The 20,470-nt window shown below is 37.3% G+C and overlaps 1 protein-coding gene across 1 annotated transcript in view; it reads right to left on the reverse strand.

Annotated features, from left to right (window-relative positions):
* The window catches only part of PARD3B (par-3 family cell polarity regulator beta), a 1,282,153-nt gene that overhangs the window by 47,548 nt on the left and 1,214,135 nt on the right, over positions 1–20,470 (reverse strand). The gene's annotated exons all lie outside the window — the stretch shown is intronic.

Consider the following 20,470-nt stretch of genomic DNA (forward strand, 5'->3'; position numbering starts at 1 on the left):
GAAGAGACAATTGAAGCATGTTTTATTACAAGTAAGAAGGGTAGAAATTAAGCCTTCCAGGGAGCATTCCACTAAAATGGGTGAGTCAGAGATACTGAAGCTCATTTTTTAAAAAAAAAAGTCAGAATTTATTACATTTAATGTTTAATATAAATCACCAAACCTAGATGTGTTATAAAAATGAGCTAAAATGCTCCTTAAAGGACATTATTAGAAAGTCTTAAGTAGGGAGTCATTTCTAATTGGTAAAAGGTTCACAGATGAGTACTTCTTGAAATCACTTATTTTTAAGAAACATTTCTTCCAGGAAGAAGGCACTTTTATTTCAATGCGGGTATAATTCAGGGGGGGAAAATATATTTATAGTATCATCTTAAAGTCTACAGGAGGAATGTCAATGAGATCCATATTTAAAGCTCATTCACGACGTACCTTCTCGAAAGATGATATTGAGTATTTAAACTATACTTAATAACTGAAAAGTAAATATGGACACAGTTGGGGTAACAAGACTTGAACTGTCTACATCACAGGATAGTGTGATTTAGGTCTGGAAGAGGCTTGAGATATCATTTTCTCTAGGCCAATGGTTTTATTTTTTTAGATGAGGAAATACAGAGGGCAAGTAGTGCTTAGCCCAAGATTAGGAATTAATAATAATAATACTCACATTTATGACATACTTTAAGGTTATGCATTCCATACAAAAATCCCGTGTCCCAGGTAGTAGGAGGATGATCTTTCTCATGTTACAATTGTGGAAACTGAGAGCTAAGATTCAAACCCAGGTCCTTTGACACCAAAACTATTTCTGGCATATCATACTGCTCTCTATTGCTGTAAGGGAAATGCCTCATGAAACTTTCTTTTTTTTAAGTCATTGTATAAACGTGAACTGCTATTGTTATTATGATTGTTAAGGTCACTCATGTTAAGTGGCAGCTTGGTGGCCCAGTGGACCAAGCCCTGGATCTCGAATCAAAGGAGACCTGAGTTCAAATCTTGCCTCAGTCACTTTCCAGCTTGTGACACTGGGCAAATCAGTTAACCTGTCTGTCTCAATTTCCTCTTCTGTAAAATAGGAGAAATAATAGCACCTACCTTCCAGGGTTGTTGTGAGGTTCAAATGAGACAGTATTTGCAAACTTTAAAGCATGAATTTGTTCTACATGGGACAACAAAAAAATTTAGAAGCTATTTAGCTAAAGAAAGAGAACACTCATGGAAATTGCTTGTGTTATTTCTACTGTAATGATTAAAGGAAATAAACATGGATAATTTAAAGTTGACCTATGAAGGAATGTGCTGTCATTTCAATTTTTAAAAATGACTGCTTCTTGGCCATCCCACCATTGGGATATTTGGTACTCCTTTAAGCTAGTTGGGTTTGGCCTCCAAATTGAGAACAGTCATACTAAACCAATTTTCAGCTGCAAAACATGATTTGGAGAACTGGCTTGAAGTAGCATTAGCTGGCTAACGCCTCTGCTGTGGAGAATAATTAAAGATGTCATCCATTGCCACAAAAGCAGTGGCAGCTTGGCTGCCTCTTGGCCTTGCTGGGTCACCAACACAGCTGTCTTCCCCCAAAGGTTTGGAGAAATGCCTTTGGAGACCTATCCTTTTATTTGCAATGATGAAAATACAAAACTGGCAAGAATAATGAAAAAGGGTGCCTCTGGACCACCAGAGAGCCCCCAACTCAGTAAAAGCATGCTAGGGACTTAGAAAAAAAAGATTGAGAAGAAATAGCTTATTTCTATTTCTTTCTGCAGGTGACTTTGATTTTTCCTTTATTATTTCTTTGGGTTGGAATTCTCCACTTTGCTTTTTATTCTCCTACCCTTGTATGAACATATTTTTCAAATTTTAGATTTAAGAAGCTCAGATGCAAAAGTAACATTCTTATATTTCTCTTTTTGAGATTTCTAGGCAATCAAAATTAGAAAAAAATTAATGTAGCCTTAAAGTACCTGAATCTATCATTTTATTTAGTTTCATTTAAAATGTTGTTATTGTATTTGAACTCATAAAATAGCTATCAACCCCGCCATACTTATTCATTGAGTCTCTAATACATTCAAGACACTTTGCTGTGGGACTTAGGAGACAGAAGACCTCACTGTCCTCAAGAAGGTTACAGTCTGATAGAAGAAACACATGCAGACATATGAAAAGTATAAGGTCAATTCAAGAACTAAATTATTGTTAAATCCAACAACATTAGAGGTAATTAATTTTTTGGAAATTTGGAAGTCTTTCTTTATATCCAGCACCAATCCGACTCAAGACAATCTCCATCCATCCTCTTTCTCCTAACAAACCTAATCCTTTTTCAACCTAACGGTCCTTCAAGCATCGGAAGACAGCCATCATGTCCCCTGCTACATCTTTTCTTCTCCATGCTAACCATCACCAGTTCGTACAACTGATCTTCACATGGCATGATATTGAGGCCCTTCATTAGCCTGATCACCCTCTTCTGGATACTTTTCAGCTTTTCAATATCTTCCTTAGAGTAAGGTGCCATGAGCTCAACACAATCTTCCAGGAATGGTGTGACTAGGGCAGGGGTGGGGAACCTATGGCCTTGAAGCCACATGTGGCCTTCTAGGTCCTTGGGTGCAGCCTTTTGATTGAATCCATGTTTTACAAAAAAAAAAATCCTTTTATTAAGGGGATTTGTTCTGTGAAATTTGGATTCAGTCAAAGGGCCACACTTGAGGACCTAGAGGGTCACATGTGGCCTCGAGGCCACAGGTTCCTCACCCCTGCACTAGGGCATCTACCTAACCTTGGACACTATACCTATCTTAATGTAGCCTAAGTTACCACATTTGGCTACCATGTCATGCTATTGAATTGTGCTGAGTTTGTGATTCCCTAAAGCCTCTACATCTTTTTTGGACTAACTGCTATCTAACCATGTCTCCCCCATCTTGTATTTGTGAAATGGATTTTTTTTAACCCCAGTGTGTGCCTTTTCACTTGTCATTATTAAAGGTCATTTTATTACATTTAATCTAATAGTCTAGCCTGTTGAGATTTTTCTGGATCCTTACTCTATTATCTAATATGTTAGATGTGCCCTTTAGATGGGTACCATCAATATCAGTTTCACACGGGTCCTCTTTATTGATCTCTTTTATAGTAGATGTAATAATTTGCTTTCACATACTTTTGTGGTTTGTAATTAATTTTCATGGTAGCATAAGGCTTAAAGTAATAATGAGACAGGGTGTTGCCTAAATTATCACTGTGTAAAATTAGAAAAGTGACTTCAGTCATCTGGGCCTCAGTTTCCCCAACTGTGGGTTGCATTGGGCAACCTGTAAGGGCTCGTCTAGTTCTGTGGTTATTTGAATATATGATTCTCAAGATAATCGTATAGTTATTTGAATATATGATTGTTTCCAAGATAATCACATTTTAACTAAATACAGAAGACGTTATTACTCTTTTCTAGGACTTAATCCTTGAAACATGTAGTTTTGGGGAGGTATTTGTATACACTTATTATGAATGTCTAACAGTATTCATTAAAATATAAAAGTCTTCCATATTATTACTTAGCATTTATCTATTATGGTCCAGATTGTAAAATATTTTACAATCAATCCACAATAAGGCAGCTTGTTTGATCTCACTAACTAGAAACATCTGTCCTGGAAAATGAAAGGAAAAAAAGGGGAAAAGAGCTGACTTTGCAAGAAACCAATTACTGAAGTCCACCGTTGTGGTTCAGTGGCAGGGAGCAGCTGTTTATTGAATAGAGCTGAAGACATGGAGCAGCAGGCCACTGGTACCCTCTCTTCTATCCCCCCCAGAGGCTTGCTGGAAGTTTGCTAAAGAGTAACGCTGATATTAATTCAAAGGACAGTCCAAAATTGCACTTCTGGTATTCAGTCCTTCTAAACCAACCTGTATTGAAAGTAAAAGTTTAAGATTTTCTACCTGGTCCTTGAGCCACTTCCCTATTAATTTATTTTTAAGACAGGGGCTCCAAGATACAGACCAATGTTCCAAAAATAAGTGCTATTAATAAATAATTATTAATTACCATTATTAATAAATATTTATCTAAAATAATAATGAGACAAGTCTTTTTTTTTTTTTTTTTTTTTTTTTTAGAGATGGGGACTACACAATGGACAGGGTAGCATTGATCCAATCCATGGAGGATTTACTTTACCTAGGAAGACAAGAAGGCAGCTACACAAAGTATTCTGTACTCATAGATAGGTACAAAGCATTGTGCTCTTAACACACCTGTATTTAATGCTTTAATTTTAACAGTACTGTTAAAAAAAAAACTTTACAGTTATATTGTGTGACTTTCATTCCTACACTTCACCTCAGAATGAAAGTCCATCACAAACATCATTCCTATTTAGGCTGTCCTTATGAAAAATGAGACAATGTCTTAGAGGTCAAACTAAGGGGAGAAAAATGTTATTTGCCCAAGGCTAATAAATGGCAAGTAATGTGGCTTGGGGCACAGTTTGGCCTAGGACTCAACATTAACAATTCATTACTTTCTTTATTCCTTCTTTCCTCAACCATTGTGTGGAAATATTTTGATTACAGCTGCTCAGGACTATTTTCTTTCTAGAAAGGATGTAGAGAAATAAGTGGGAAGCAAATCTGTACCAGCTCTTAACCTACCTTTTGTTGTTATTTTCCTTCACACCTCTTTTGTATATAGGTGGGTGTTTGTACACCTCTATCAGCTTAATCTGCCTTTTGTTGTTATTTTCCTTTAGACTTCCTTTTTGGGGGTGGAGGGTGCCAGGTTTTTTCTTCTTCAGGTCTTCATTTTTAATTAGGACAAAGTAAAGTTTTAACCCATGTGTGTTTCCTTTCTTCCTTAAATTCTATGTTTCATTTGCTGTGTTGTTAGAATCTTGAACATCCTAAAGGACAAGGTATTTGTCTATTTTCCATTTTGCATGCTCCTCCTTGGATAGGTTCAAGAAGAAAAATGAATATTTATGCAAGATACATCCCCTCCTCCCAACACAATCATTTTCTCCACTCTGCTTTGAAACAACATTTCTGCTACCAGAATTGGTGTCTTTAGGTAGAGTGGACTTGATCCTTGCCATAGCAGGAAAAAAAAAGCTTAAATTAAAGGGGCAGCTGCTGCTTACTACAACAGTTCTTGATACAGTGACCATATGAGGCACATATAACATGAAGTATATTTGTGTACAATTGAAGTATATTTGTGTGCAGCTTGTACATAATTTATTTGTGTAATATCTCATTCACTAGATAGGTTAATTCTGCATGGCTTAAATCCAATTCATGCACAAGTCAAGACATCCCCCCATGATGTCACTGGTCCTCTTAGAAAATGAAGGATCAACAATAACAAGATAGGTTAAATCCAGAGGTAAAATTACTAACTAAGCTTTAAAAGCTTGTCTCCGGTTTCTGCTTTTTGTTTTCTTTCTCCTCTCAGAGGCATGTCCTTCCAGTTCTATAAGCATTTAGTGTCTCTGTCTACTTAACTGCCACTTATTACTTCTCTGTTTGCCTCTCACCTGCTTCTTCCCTTCTTTAATCCTCTTTTCTCCAAACCATGGTCAGGGAATAATTTAAGTGGGGATGTGAATAAGGTCCCCTGGGTGCCCTGATTCCCTGTGGGAAGACAAAACTATGAACTGGAGTTTCTTCACTTGGCTAGGGTTTCTTCTACCATCATGGATGAAAAACATTTCTCATTCATCTTAGTCGTAACACCTTCTAACTTTAGTTATAAAATGGCAAAATTCTGATAACTACTTGATGGCTTAAAGGTGGGGGGAAAGTGCATTAAATGGAATGGAATCATTTGAAGGATGTTAGAGGAACCTAAATTAGCAGGTAGAAAGAAAGGGGGTCCTTCAGATTTCACAAAGCATTATGTTTTTCACTCTGTGAAAATAATGACATATTTTGTAGTATATGTGTTTGTATCATCCCTTTTTAAGCTCCACAAGAGCAGAGATTGTGTCTTATCTAAATGTTGTATTTCTCCCAGTACTTAGCACAGTGCTCTGTGCACAGTATATGCTTAATAAATGTTTGTTAAAAGAATCAGCTGACTGACTGACTGAATGAATGAATGAGGGTCATGCATGTCCATCTGTATTTAGTACATCTGTCTACCACTTCACAGTTACTAAGCTCTTTAAAAACACACTGAAACTAGTCACCCAACCCTAATTTGAAACATGTTGAAATGATGCACAGCTACCTTACAATTAGATAGCTGAATCCAAAAGCATTAATAGATGTCTACTCCACACATGCCCAGCAGATGGAGGTCCATGCAGAGAGAATTACACAAACAAATGACAGGCATTACTGGCGCCCATCGCTGAGGAATTATTGCAGGACACCAGCTGCAGGTCATTCATGGTGGTGTCCCAATAACCAACATCTGCAAGAGGCTGAGTGGCCACCCCCTAGGGGAATGAGTTAGGTCTAGCTGACAAGTCACATGGAAGGGCTGGCCTAGTTACATTGCTGACATGACTTGTCCCAGAATACGCAATGAGTAATAATATGATAATATGACTTGTGACTCACTCTGTGTGTTGTGCCTAAGTGTCATGTTTAACTGTATTTGTTGCCCATTCATACTGAGCCCACTTTGTGACATCTTTACTCTTTATAATCTTATGTCTTTCACTTTTTTGGAGAAAAAGCTTTTCATGGTGACCAGGCATTCCTGGGGTTGGCTCCTCATAGCTTCCATAGTTTAGTAAGTTTCATTTGTTAACTTTCTCTTTCTCTTTCAAAAGGACAATTTTGCTGCCATGGCATAACCTTGTGGTTATGATTTTAGAAATGCTGAAAAAGAGAGAATCTTTCCCTTTGCTATTTGGTGGTGAAATCATCGACACCTTTTAATATACAAATATCTTCATACCAGCATTTTTCACAATATTGCTTATTATATATTGTCAGCTGCTTGCAGCTCATGAGTCAATCTGCTGTCATCACGGTTTACTCCATGCCATAGGGACAATCCAAGAAATTCATTTTAAGTAGTGACAGAAGGACTGTTTATTTGTCTAAGCTGCAACCTGTGCCATTTCTACTTTGATATGGGATTAGAAATCACTTAATATTCACATGGTTGTAATTATCTAGTGCTCTAAACATGCTTTCTTCAAAGCAACTGTGTGAGGTATAGTGTGTATATGTGTATATACATTATATATTATTATTATTATTGCTATTCATACCTGACAGATTGGAAAACTGAGGCACAGAACATTAAATGACTTTCCCACGATCCTAGAATGAATTAATGTCAGAGCTAAGTTTTGAACTCAGGTCTTATGAAACTATTAATAATCTCTTTCCTCATGCAATCCTCTTAATAAGGGTAAAGTACACTAAATTGCACCCTAATTTTCTTAAAGAGTTGATGTACTTCCCTAAATGCCTAATTTACTACCAGGCACTGGTGACTTAGGCACTAGGGAGAATCTGGCTTATTATTTAATAGCCAATGAGGCCAGCTGCTTCATTTCAAGAAATTAATGGACTTTAAAACCTTTCCATATTGTACCAACTGCTCTTCTCTCTGAATAGCCAAGTGACATTTATTAGGAAGGTTGATAAAATCCAAGTCCTGCAAACTTTGCGCTCACTAGATCCCTCCATATTTCCAATGGATTTTTCTGGGACATCTGGTCATTTTTTCCCTTTAACTGTCCCTGTTGATTCAAATATTTTCTTTGCTGAATTTTCTGTAGTTATTCCCTTGGAGAAAGCAAAAGGTAGCCTTGACAGCTGTATTCCAGGGGTTGATAGCTTGGCCCCTGACCTTCTTGACTTCTTAAGGAATGTCTTTCAGTATTAAGTCTAATTTGGCTGAGACAGTAAGCAGCTTGTTAGTTTCAGGTTAGCCCCATTCTATCTTCAGGAAGCTGAAATTACTCATCTATGTTAAAACAACCATATCCATTTTGGAAAATGGTTTATGTAACCATCTTTCTTTTCTTGTAGAAATTCCCTCCTGCTAGGCTGAAAGAAATGTAGGCTTGGCTTTGAGTCTATATTGTGAAATATATTTATAGCAACCCTTGGATTTTCACCTTTGATTTATCTTTTATATAAAAATGCCAGCATTCAAATCATCACCATCATCACTACCATCACCACCACCATCATCATCATCATATTTTCTTTTCACCTGTAGCTAATACCTATATCTTTAGTAATAAACCAGGCTCTTAGTTGCCAATGGCACATAAGCAACTGATTTAGTGACAATGAGCACCAACGACATCTGTTAATGAAGTAGTTACATCATGTATAAATACCACCACAAATATTCCTATAATGGAGAGTGAAGAATGACATGAGAGCTCAGGGGAGAGAGGAATAGCGTCCAGAAAACTCACCATCTTGCCTTCCCTTCAAGACCAAGGACTCAAGAGACCTTTAAAGTTCTGTGGTTTACAGACAGGACCCCCCTGAAAGATCTGTACTTAAAGCAGCATTTCTTTACAGAGAGGATGATTTGGCGGTGACCCTGCCACCTTTGGAACCTGTGTTTCCAGGGAGCTCAGGAATTCCAAAGCTGATATGCACTCCACATGGTAGTAGGCTGTCTAATGTACCTTTTAGTCTTTCTGTTTAGTGGTCTTCCCTCCCCCACCAGTCCAAAGCATTCTAAGACCCGGTGCTATACTATGAGATGACAACCCCACATGAAATGGAAGGCAGGGGTCATGTCATCTTGCCATGATTAGTAGGCATCATGAGATAACAAGCAGGTAAACTGATGTGGTATAATGGATTGGGAGTCAGAAGGTCTAGCTCTGTCCCATATTAGTCATTGAACCCAAATCACAACCTTCTGGGTCTTAGTTTATGAGACTGAATTCTAGTATTAGAGGTCTCCTTACCATTTCTAAAATGTTCAAGATCCACCTCTTACAGAGGCCTTTCTTGATTCTCTAACTGCTAGCTCGCAGTTATCTTGCATTTACTTTGGCTATATTTCGGTTCAGTCTCTACCACATATCGACCTGTGACTTTGGGCAGCACTTAGCCAGATGCTCCAGAGTGCAAGTGGAACCAGATTAAAATGTAATTGGGAAATATTTAACAAAATAAATTAAAAAAACCCAACAGAACATAGATAATGTTAAAGTGTTGTCTTCTAAGTCCATATGAGGGCTGCAAGGATTCTTATGTGTTGTTTAGTGGCCCTGTTTCTATTTGCGTTTGACACCACTGGGATTGGCAACTAACTCTAAGACTATAAATTGCCAAGAAGGTTCCAACCTGCATTGGTAGAGGAAATTTCCTCATTTTGGAGTTATCGATATCAATGCAATCACAATTGTAGACTCTAGTCTCTATTCCTTTCCTGTATCTTGGTTAAGACGGTATGAGATCTAGAGCTAGAAGGGGATTCAGAGGCCATCTAGACCAACCCCCTCATTTTTAAAGATGAGGAAACTGAGGCCCAGGGATGTTAAATGACTCACCTGATGTCACACAAGTAGTAATCATCAAACGCAGGATTTGAAATAATTTGTTGTATTTGTACCTTCAAAGCCTAGCACGTTGCTAAATGTAATAAAGAATTGATGTAGAGCAAAGAAGATAGAATCAGTAGGATAATATATACAATAATGTATATATTCACTACAATAATGTCAATGAAAACAACACTCAAAGACACTTTGGGACTCCAATTACTTAAAATGATCAATTTTAGTTCTGCATAACACACTTCCCTTCTCTTAGTACAGCAAAAGGGCGCTCCTTTTCCCGCACAAGTAACCCGAATACATGTTATTTTCCTTAATGGAAGATTGTAAGCTCCCTGAGGGTAGAGCCCATATTTGTCTTTGTTTCCATGATGCCCAGCACAATGCTTGGTGCCTTGATGAGGTTCAGTCATTTTTCAGTCCTGTCTGACTTTTTGTGACCCCTTTTGGGGTTTTCTCAGCAGATACTGGAGTGTTTTGCCGTTTCCTTCTCCAGCTCAATTTACAGATGAGGAAACTGAGGCAAACAGGGTTAAGAAACTTGCCAAGGGACACACAGTTAGTTAATGTCTCAGACAAGATTTGAACTCATGAATATGAGTCTTCCTGACTCCAGGCCCAGCCTTCTCTACACTGCACCACCTGGTTGCCTTGCTTGGTGCATTAGTTAGCACTTAGTAAGTACTTGCTGATTCTTTAAGCTAAATTAATGGCAGAACAAGAGGTATCATCTCTTTAGATTAGAATTCTACCTTGCAGTTCCATAGCTAGAAAATGTTGCTTTCAGAGAAGGAAGAAATAGAAAAATTAAAAGTGCTTTCTTTTCTTTTCTGGAGAACATTTCCTGATATCACCTAGCTTCTTATTCCTACTGTCCAAAAACTTGAGGTAGTGAGTGTGGTGTTAGAAGTATGACTGCTGCTGGGTAGTGTGAAACTTTCAAAATGATTACATTGATTTAAGGATCAAATGACCACTATGTGACTCAAAAGCAACATATACAATCCTGGCTCCTCCTTTTGACGCCACTAGTTCTGTCCGTGGTGCTGCCACTTACACATTTGAACCCATGTTTGAAACCTAGTTTTTTGATTTCGGTTTCTGTCTTGTCTTTCATATCCATGTGGTTACCATGCTTGTCATTCTACATACTTAATATCTCTTGTTTCCATTGACTCCTCTCTGGCACCAGGGCTGCTACTTTAGTATAGACCCTCATTCCCAATGCACTTGAATGATTGCAATAGCCTCCTAATTTAATTCATTTCAATTTAACAAGCAGTCTTTCCCTCCCATTTTCAATCCAGCCATTATATTGTTGCTAGAATAATCTTTCTTACATAGAAACCTGGTCATGCACTCCTCTGCTCAAAGATCTTCCATGACTTCCTGACACCTACCAGGAAAAATTTAAACTGCTGTGCATAGTACTTAAGACCTATCATGGTCTGATGCCACTCTAACTACCTGGTCTTATCTCACATTACTCTTCTTTATGTTCCATACTCCAGCCAGACTGGTCTGCTTGTCTCCCCAATGTACCCGTGCCTTTGCTCATGTTGTTTTCTATAGCTGGACCATTGATCCCACTCCTCTTTACCATCCTTTAAAGATCAACTCATATGACACCTTCTCCAGGAAGCCTTCCCTATCTCATCCCCACCTCTAGGGGTAACAATCTTCTCTCTTTAGACCTTACCTGTATGGAAGACTACTTTATTTAGAGTTTCTACAAAGAACTTTTTATGCATTATTGTGTGTTACAGGTAGAATGTAAGAAACTTTTTAGTAGTGACTGTTTTCATTTGTTGTATTTGTACCTTGAGAGCCTAGCATATTGTTAAATGTAATAAGTATGTAATAAATTCTTACTGATTGATTCATTATTATGGTTGTCTGAACTATGCATTATTGTGTGTTACAGGTAAAATGTAAGAAACTTTTTTAGTAGAGACTACTTTCCTTTGTTGTACTTCTACCTTCAGAGCCTAGTGCATTGCTAAATGTAATAAGTATTTAATACATTCTTACTGATTGATTCATTATTATGGTTATCTGAACTATGCCTCATTGTCTGTTAGACTGCAAGCTCCTTAAAGGCAGGGACTATTTCTTATCTAAATTTGCATTTTATCAGCATCTAGCCTCCTGATCTACATGTGCAAATAAATGAATGCTGAATGAAAGAAAAAGCATTTCTTAAATACTTATGCACTTAACACTGTGCTAAGTGTTAGGGATAGTGACAGTTCTGTCTTTGAAAGAACTCTTGTTCTAGTTGGGGAAAGTGCCACATACAGGAGAGTGCAGCTAAAGGGGAAGTGGAAAGATCTGGAAGGCCTTAAAATGCATCAGTGTGGTAGATGGCAGGGTCCAGAGGTCCTTAGGGTGTAATAGCAGGTGGTAGTGTCTGGAAGTCTGGGCGGTACAGGGGCAGGGCAGAATGGAAGGTTTGAGGACCTTAGGATACAGTACATAGTCTTAAGACAGAAGGATTGTATTGGTGAGACCTAGCTCTTCCAAATAGCCATGTTATTCTTACTGCGCGGCCACCGTATGGGATCTGGGTCACCTGGGGGGGGGGTGTCAGGAAAAGGGTGAAATGAAAGGATGGAAAAAAAGAAGTCTCTGTTGGCTAAGGCTCTTCTCCTCTTAGATAACACTTGGGGTCTGAGTGGCTTGGGGGAAGAGTAGAGGAAAGGGATAGGAGAAGGGTATCCCCACTGTTGACATCCTATTTTGTAGCACACGGTAGGCATCTGATAAATATGGACTGAAATTGCATTTCTGGAATTCCACTAATTTAGTCATTTATATATTTTTAAAATTTAAGTTGGAGTCAATCATTTCATCTTTCTCCACCTCACAACAGGTCAGTCTTAAAGCCAATTCAAAGTACGTGTCCCAGGATTTTAAAATGGACAAATGTATTTTTATTCCTGCTGAAATTATATATGTGTGTGTGTGTGTGTGTGTGTGTGTGTGTATGTGTGTGTATTTTGCTTTTTGGTGAGGCAGTCAGAGTTAAGTGACTTGCCCAGGGTCACACAGCTAGTAAGTTTCAAGTGTCTGAGGCCCAAGTTGAACTCAGGTCCCCCTGACTCCAAGACTAAAGCTCGATCTACTGTGCCACCTAGTTGCCCCTGAAATTATCTTCAAACAAGGATGGTTATTTGTTAGCCTCTTCCATTGTTTTAGAGCTTCTACTCTCAGTTTGAGTTTTGTCTCCAGTTTTAGTATCTGTTTGGATAGTGTTATAATATTATCAACTTTGGAATTTTTCACCTGCATATTCCACAGTCAGGTGGTACAGAGGATAGAATACTAGGCTTGGAGTTCCTACCTCAGATACTTAGTAGCTGTGTGACCCAGGGCAAGTCATTTAACCACTATCTGCCTCAGTTTCCTCAGCTCCAAAATGGGGATAGTAATAGCTCCCACCTCACAGTGTTGTTGGGAAGATCAAATGAGATATTTGTGAAGTGTGAAGCAAAGCTCGGTGGTACTGTGGATAGAGTGTCAGGCCTGGAGTGAGGAAGACTCATCTTCACAGGTTCAAATCTGACCTTAGACACTTGCTAGCTACTTCAGTTTCCTCATCTGTAAAAACAAGCTGGGGAAGGAAATGGTAAACCACTCCAGTGTCTTTGCCAAGAAAACCCCAGATGGGATCACAAAGAGTAGGACACAACTGAAATGAATAAACAACAACAATAAATGCATGTTCCCTTCCCTTGCATTGTGTTAAATCCAAATGAACCTCTTAGCATCTGCCCCCAAAGGAAAAAAAAAACTGAAAGCAAAGTGTGATTCCACTGATTGGGCAACGTCTGAACAAATTGTGGAAAATGAATATAACAGAAAATAATGATTACAATGGAAATGAGAGACAAATGGTGAAAACAATGAATATGAGGTGCAAATATAAGGAATTCAGTGAAGCAAAGGAGAATTTGTATGAATTGATATACAGCAAAGAAAACGGAATCAGTAGAATAACACATACAATACTACATATATTGACTATAATAATGTCAATGAAAACAACACTCAAAGGCACTTGGGGACTCCAATTACTTAAAATGATCAATTTTAGTTCTGGATAACACACTTCCCTCCTCTTAGTACAGCAAAAGGGGGCTTATAGGTACAGAATGTTGTGTACATTGTCTGATGAGATCACATTGTCAGTTTTGCTTATCTATTTTTCTTTGTTGCTAAAGAGGGTTTGATTGGGGATTGGGGGAACATATATTGAGAAATTACTATAGTGTAGAAGCATCATTGAAATTTGTATTTCTAAAAGGAAACCAATTCATTTCACCTTTAATTATCACCATATTGCATTTCTGTTTTATGTGGGGCATATAGTTTTCAGTTAAAGTAAAGTCTCAGAGCTATAACCTAGAGTGAAATAATCACAAAACATTGCCAGTCTCCTCCCATGCTATAAACAATGTACAAAAAAAAAAAATCAGAAAATTCTTAACAGGCTGTAGGACTTGGTTAAGTAGGAATAGTGTGGTTGCCTGAAGATGACACCATGATGAGACCCAAACACATGGAACTCAGAGAGAGAAACAATAGCCAGTGGCATGTAAAATGAAGACAGGAGGAAGTAGTGTGTAGCATTAGAATGGCATAGTGAGGAAAACATTTCAGCACTGTCAAGAAACTCACCACAACAATCATTCCCACTGCAATAAGCTCTTGGAGGCAGATGTTAGAGTGACAATAAAATAGTCAAACATCAAGAACTGCCAGGGAATATAATGTGAGGAATTATATGTGGTTCTGGGTTTTGAAAAACAAGCAGCTGCCTAGGTACAAAAGAATGCTGGTGTTGGTTTTTTTATTGGTCTGGGGCATGTGGAGGGGAAGGAAGGGGAAAATAAATATTTAATCTATGTTAAATGTATTCTGACAATTAAAAACCTGAAGTGTTTCAAGTTAAAATTAATTATAATATTAGGACATTACAATAATATAATAATAATATAAATAATAATACAACAAAACAATAATCACTACCCTTTTGATGCAGTGATCCCACTACTGAGCACAAACCCCAAGGAGGCCAAAGACATAAAATAAAGAGCTACAAATAAAATGAACATCTCCCCATGGGGGAATAGTTGAACACATTAAGGTACACGGTACAATGGAATATCACTGCATCATAAAAAATGATGAAGATGAGGAATTTGAAGAAACATGGCAAGGTTTCTATAAACTCATGCAGAGCACAGTAAGCAGAGCCAAGAGAAAAATAAACATGACTCCAACAGTGTAAACAAAAACAATATTAAAAGGCAGTTTAATTCAGATTAATTAATTGCAATGGCCAATTTTAGTCCCAAGGAATAGATGATATAATATGCTTCCCTCCTCCTCAGTAGAGGGGCGAAGGGATTATGGGTATAAAATATTGCACGTCCTGTTAGATAAGGTAGTTTCCCTGGTCGGTATTGCTTAATTGTTTTTCTTTGTCACAAGGTAGAGTTCAATGGTATGTATGCGAGGAGCTATGTGGGAAAATGACTCTGATTTATAAAACAAAAGGCATTATCTTTGCCTTTGATTAGTACATCTAATCATTGTAGAAATTGTTCTTAACAGTGGAAAAGGATACTAAAGTTAAAATGTTAAAATGCCAGATCTAATTTGAATATAAAATGTTGATGTAATATATCAGAATTAAAATGAACGCATTAAAATGGGGATATAAAAGTATTAATAAAGATATTCTCCTAAAATAACCTTTAATTTAAAAAATGTATAATAGCTTAGAATTCATTTTGAAGAAGTGGGAAGAAAGTAGAATATAATGGAACTTAATGCACATAGTCAACCAAGTTTTAGTCACAGCTGCTTTTAGGGATAACTCCATTTTAGGGATAGCACTAAGCCTCTAACTAAACTTTTAATAGAAGCCTGCCACTGAATAATTGATGTCACCTGTCCTAGCTGGCATCGAGGATATATCAAATACAAGGAAATGACCAAGAGATTGATTAAAATTGACTTTTATCTGAGGAACTAAATGACATAAAAAAATGATAGGACTCTAACATTAACCCCAGCTGTTTGGCTTCTATAAGATGTTAAATTTCAGTGAATTTTGCATTTTCAGAAATGTAGAATTAAAAAGGAGATGGGTTAATGTTAAAAAAAGGTCTAAAGTACTGCTAATTCATCATTTTCATTTCTTTTTCTCTGCATTGAGTGCCAGTCAAATAGGTGACTGACAGAATCAGATTTTTAACTTAGGGATCCTGATGGAAAGGATACGAAAGTTTATCTGCTGGTTTTATCTACATAAGCTTCATTGCTTAAAAAAATTAAACTCTGACATGTGCAGATGAACAGGACAAGCTTTCCAGATCATCTAAGTGTATTACTTTAAAATTAGTGTCAGTCACAGAGTTTTTTTTTTTTTCTTGTTGTTCTGATAAAAAGGGCTTTTCATGGACTGGAAGGGATATCAAAACAATGCTTCATCACTAAGGAAGATGCTGGAGACTGATGGATAACTGGCAGCAGAAGGATGAATTGGTGTGTATCTGTAGCCTAGGGAGGTGTGGAAGAAAAGTCACTATAGTTCAAGGAGCCTCAAGTTGAACATTCAAAACATCCATTGTGTCTAAAATGGAGAGCTTCAAAAACATCATGTTTGATAGATTACTATTATGGCCTGGTAGCAAAGTGAAAGTACTTAATGAAGTAGCTTTGGAACATTGATTACTTTGATGAGAGATGGCTGATTTGTTATAGTTTATGGAAAATAGTTTCTTTTAGGTAAAGAAGTGGTAAGAATTTAAGATATCTAGATATATTTGCATACACAGAGGGGACTTGGTAATATATTGCAATCAGCACAAATAGAAGCATCAATCAAAAGAGTTTGACCTAGTTATTTGTAGACAATGCTAGTCAACATGGCAGAAAGTCCGGGAAAATATCCAAAACTATTCAAAAGAGTTTGGCCTAGCCATCTGCGTAGGACAAAGTATGAAGCTGAAAGATATCTATTATTCAGGCTACAATATGCAGTTGGATGGACAACCTATAGAGATATGCATCAATATATATATATATATATATTAGATGATGAACAATGTGAAATGAACAATGAATGAAACCTAGCATTGAACAGGTCAAGAGTAGATTAAATTATCTTTGGGAAACTATAAAACTTTCTTAAAAACTCAAGCTTCTCCATGAAATAAAGACTGACCTGTTAAACATCAATATTATTTTAGTGTCCAATGGCTTTAAGTCATGGATCACAATAGTCTCTGAAAACACTGAAATTGAAAAAGGCAGTGGAAAGGCTCATGGCAGTCATAAGCAGGCTGCAACATACTGCAAACAAAGAATTATGCAGATGTATAAAGGATACTATCAAAATGTTTGAGTGAAAAAGACGGTCTGGTTATGTTGTAGGAGTATCAATGAACAGCTAGTATATTCCATTTGCATCCTTGTCAAGATGCATGTCTTGACATGTCAAGAGAACATGATTCAGGTGACTAGCATGTTGAGTAGATCCCCAATAGTGTACTTAAAGGAAGAATGGGTGAAAGTTGGCAGCATGAATGATTGTGATCTGCATTACTAAAGTAGTTCAAACTACTCAAATTAGAGAAAGCTAGGTAATAAAAAGGATAGAATGTTGAGCTTGGAGTCAAGAAGACCAGAGTTCAAATTTTGTCTCAGATACTTACTACCTATATGACCCTAGGTAAGTCATTTAACTCCTCTCACTCTCAATTTCCTAATTTATAAAATGAGGAGAATAATTGCAATTACTTCATAGCATTGCTGCAAGTTTCAAATGAAATAATATATGTGTACTTTGTAATGTTAAAGTGTTTTATGTGTCATATATATGTATATCCTAACTACTGTTGCTACAACTGCTACTATTGTTTTTTTTTTTTTACTATATCTATACAGATAAATGTGTGTGTATTATTTTGATTGTGCTAGGTTTCATTTGTCTCTGTAGTTATCATTAAGTCAAAATGGTACTGGTAATACTGGGGAGCTTTGCAAAAATGCAATGTCCTTGCCATCTGCTTTTCACATGCTATAAAATAATTCTGGGCTGGTCAAGGGAAATTCAATAGCAGTGAGTAAAACAGAAGTTAACTGGAGAGGTGAATGAGAGAAATCTGAGAGGCACAGGATCTTTGGGTAGTGATTAAATGCTCGTAAAGTGATCAGAAGATGACCAGACAGAATGCTTTGGGGAGAACATTCCAGAGCAGACAAGTGTTTATGGCTTCTCAGTTTCAAGGTTGGCCATGCACTCCTACTTGGCACCCTACCGAAGGAGGACAAAAATATACACAGACACAAAAGCGGCATGCAACAAAACATGACTGAAATGTTGAAGCGGAAGTGTAGCCTTATGGTGTGCATCCTGATCTGGACACAAATGTATTCAATGCTGAAAAACGGAGAACAAGCCTGGAAAGCAAATTTACTTTTAAGCTCCAAGGAAGTGAGTGTTAGCTGTCTGCTCCTTCCATCCTAATTCAGCATTGGTATGCTGCTTCTCATTACACAGGCAAATCAAAGACAGTTTGAGATGTTCCAGAGAGAATTTTTTTTTCTTCCCAAAAAACTTATGCAATGTGTAAAAGGACATCATAATTCCTGGGAGCAAAATACGGTGCGAATGGGTTCTTGCTCACTCCCAGCCTTGGCAAATAAAGTGTTTCTCTGGTAGGGAATGCTTGGTGCTGCTATCCCCCCAGAATATATATAAGAATCTTTCTCAGGCTACTTATAGTCTACTCTTTCTTAACTCAGAAGTTGCATATTTTCAAGTCCCAGGAGCATTCTAACAAATCAGAATTGCCTCTTTAGTGGGTGTAGTATTAATGTTCTTCTGTCACTTACGGATCAAAACTATTTCATTTTTCAAATGAAGGCTCCAAGGGAATTAAGAGATTGATTTTCTGAGACAGCACTTGAAAGATGATTAAAAGCTGTAATACAGATACATAAGCTACATCTGCATATTATTTCCTATATTTAATTGATATTGCTTCATCAGGAGGGCATGTGCTGCTTTTGTAGTCAGAAGAATCATAGGATCACAGACTTAGATATGGAAGGGAACTTAGAGGTCATCTTGTCAATACCCTCATATTACAGATGAAGAAACTGAGACCCAGAAAGGTGACTCACTCAAGGTCATATATGTAGTATCTAAGTCAGGATTTGAACCCAAGGTATTCTGATTTCATAGTGGGTATTTTTTGTACCATTCTGGGTTTGTGCTTTTTCCTCCACTCACATCAGTCTGGTTGTACTTGTGAATGATGACATATTTTAAGACGCTTGGCTGGACTTAGGGCTATGCTGCAATAGAAAGTTTATTGGCCTGCACAATGGATCAAATTTTGGCCTCCTTAATGCCATGCTCTCACCAATGGGATCCATCAGCCAGTCGCTAACAAAGCTACAGATCATATCTACATTGCCATCATGGATTATGAATCTAACTCTGTGATGGACAATCTCAGTCTTTAGTCAGAAGACCAGGCTTGGGTCCTAATGGAGAAAGAATTACTTTTTGTGCTCCCAGGGGATAAGAATTCTCTGAATGGCAAGATCAAAGCTTATATGAAGACATAGTGTGTTGAAATGACTGTGTAGAGAAAAGCTTGGGAGCAAACAGAGCAGTTTTCATGATGTATTTGCTTCCCAGCTTTATTGGAGCCAATATTTTCAATGAAAAGGAGACAGTTTAAAAAAATACATACGTTTACTGTTCTCATATTATCCTGGCCTTAGAAATAGCCATTTGCATGCTCACCCAGGAAAAATAACAATTTGTACTGAGCAAATAGAAAGGGATGCTATGTTGATTTCCTTTGGTTTACCTATGAAAGTCAATTGGTGGCGGTGGCGGTGGTGGTGATGATGATAATAGGACTGGTTACAGTGTTTTGGTGAATGTCTGATGCTCATTTACAAGGACATGGACTTATTTCCAAAACCGTACTCAAAGAAGTAAAAGGAAAAACAAATCTTCCAAGTGTTAAGAATGTTCTTTTTTCTTCCACCTCTTGCGTATTGCTTTTTCCATTATTTTGAAAGTAGGTGTCAACAGGCTACATGCACCTAGTTTAAAGACACTAACACCACCTCCACCCCTGCCCCAATCAAGTTTCCTGGCACCATTTTGGTCCCAGCAATGAATTCATGGGGAAATATTGTCCTTTTGTTTCTACACGTTCAGATTTTATGGACAAACCAACATACTGGAGTATATTTTGAATGCTAACAAGGTACTCACACTACAAAAGAGGCACCAAACAAACCCACTGCCCATTAAGTTTCCTCCAAGGTTGGCATTTCTTTTCAACTGAGAGAATTATCACAATTTTTAATTAAAAATTTAACTTCATAAATATTTTAAAACTCCTTCCTCCTTTTGTGAAGAAAGGACAAGCAGAGACATATTGTTCTTCAATTCTGAAAAAGGGAGACAATGTGTCTCAATTAACTATTAACTATAGTTAAACCTGAGGGGAAAAAAAGGATCCCCAAAGCAAGGAAAATGTCCCAGCTATTTAAACAGAAAGTGTATGCTTCTTTCCAAGTTAGCTGAGATGCTTAGGAAACCCTCCTATCTCTCAGTATCCTCTTTTCTGTATACTCCATCATCTACAGATTTGAGCAAGTGCTCTGGGATTGTTTTGCATTTCCTTTTTTAGAAATTGATAAAATTAATCTAGTCTTATCTTCCTTATTAATAAAACAAGAAACCATTCCAATGAATTCTTTTTCATATGTTTATCTAAATTCTGTTTCCTCTCCACCATGGCTACTACTGGTTGCCAGGTAGCAATGAAGGTCTGCTTACACGTGCATCTAATCATTGCTACCATTGTGTGGATGCACTTTTTGTCAAAATTATTTTCATTAGAAATTGAGCAATTCAG

The sequence above is a fragment of the Vombatus ursinus genome, unplaced genomic scaffold (genome assembly GCF_900497805.2).
Source record: "Vombatus ursinus unplaced genomic scaffold, bare-nosed wombat genome assembly UNPS02014802.1, whole genome shotgun sequence".
NCBI classification, from domain to species: domain Eukaryota; kingdom Metazoa; phylum Chordata; class Mammalia; order Diprotodontia; family Vombatidae; genus Vombatus; species Vombatus ursinus.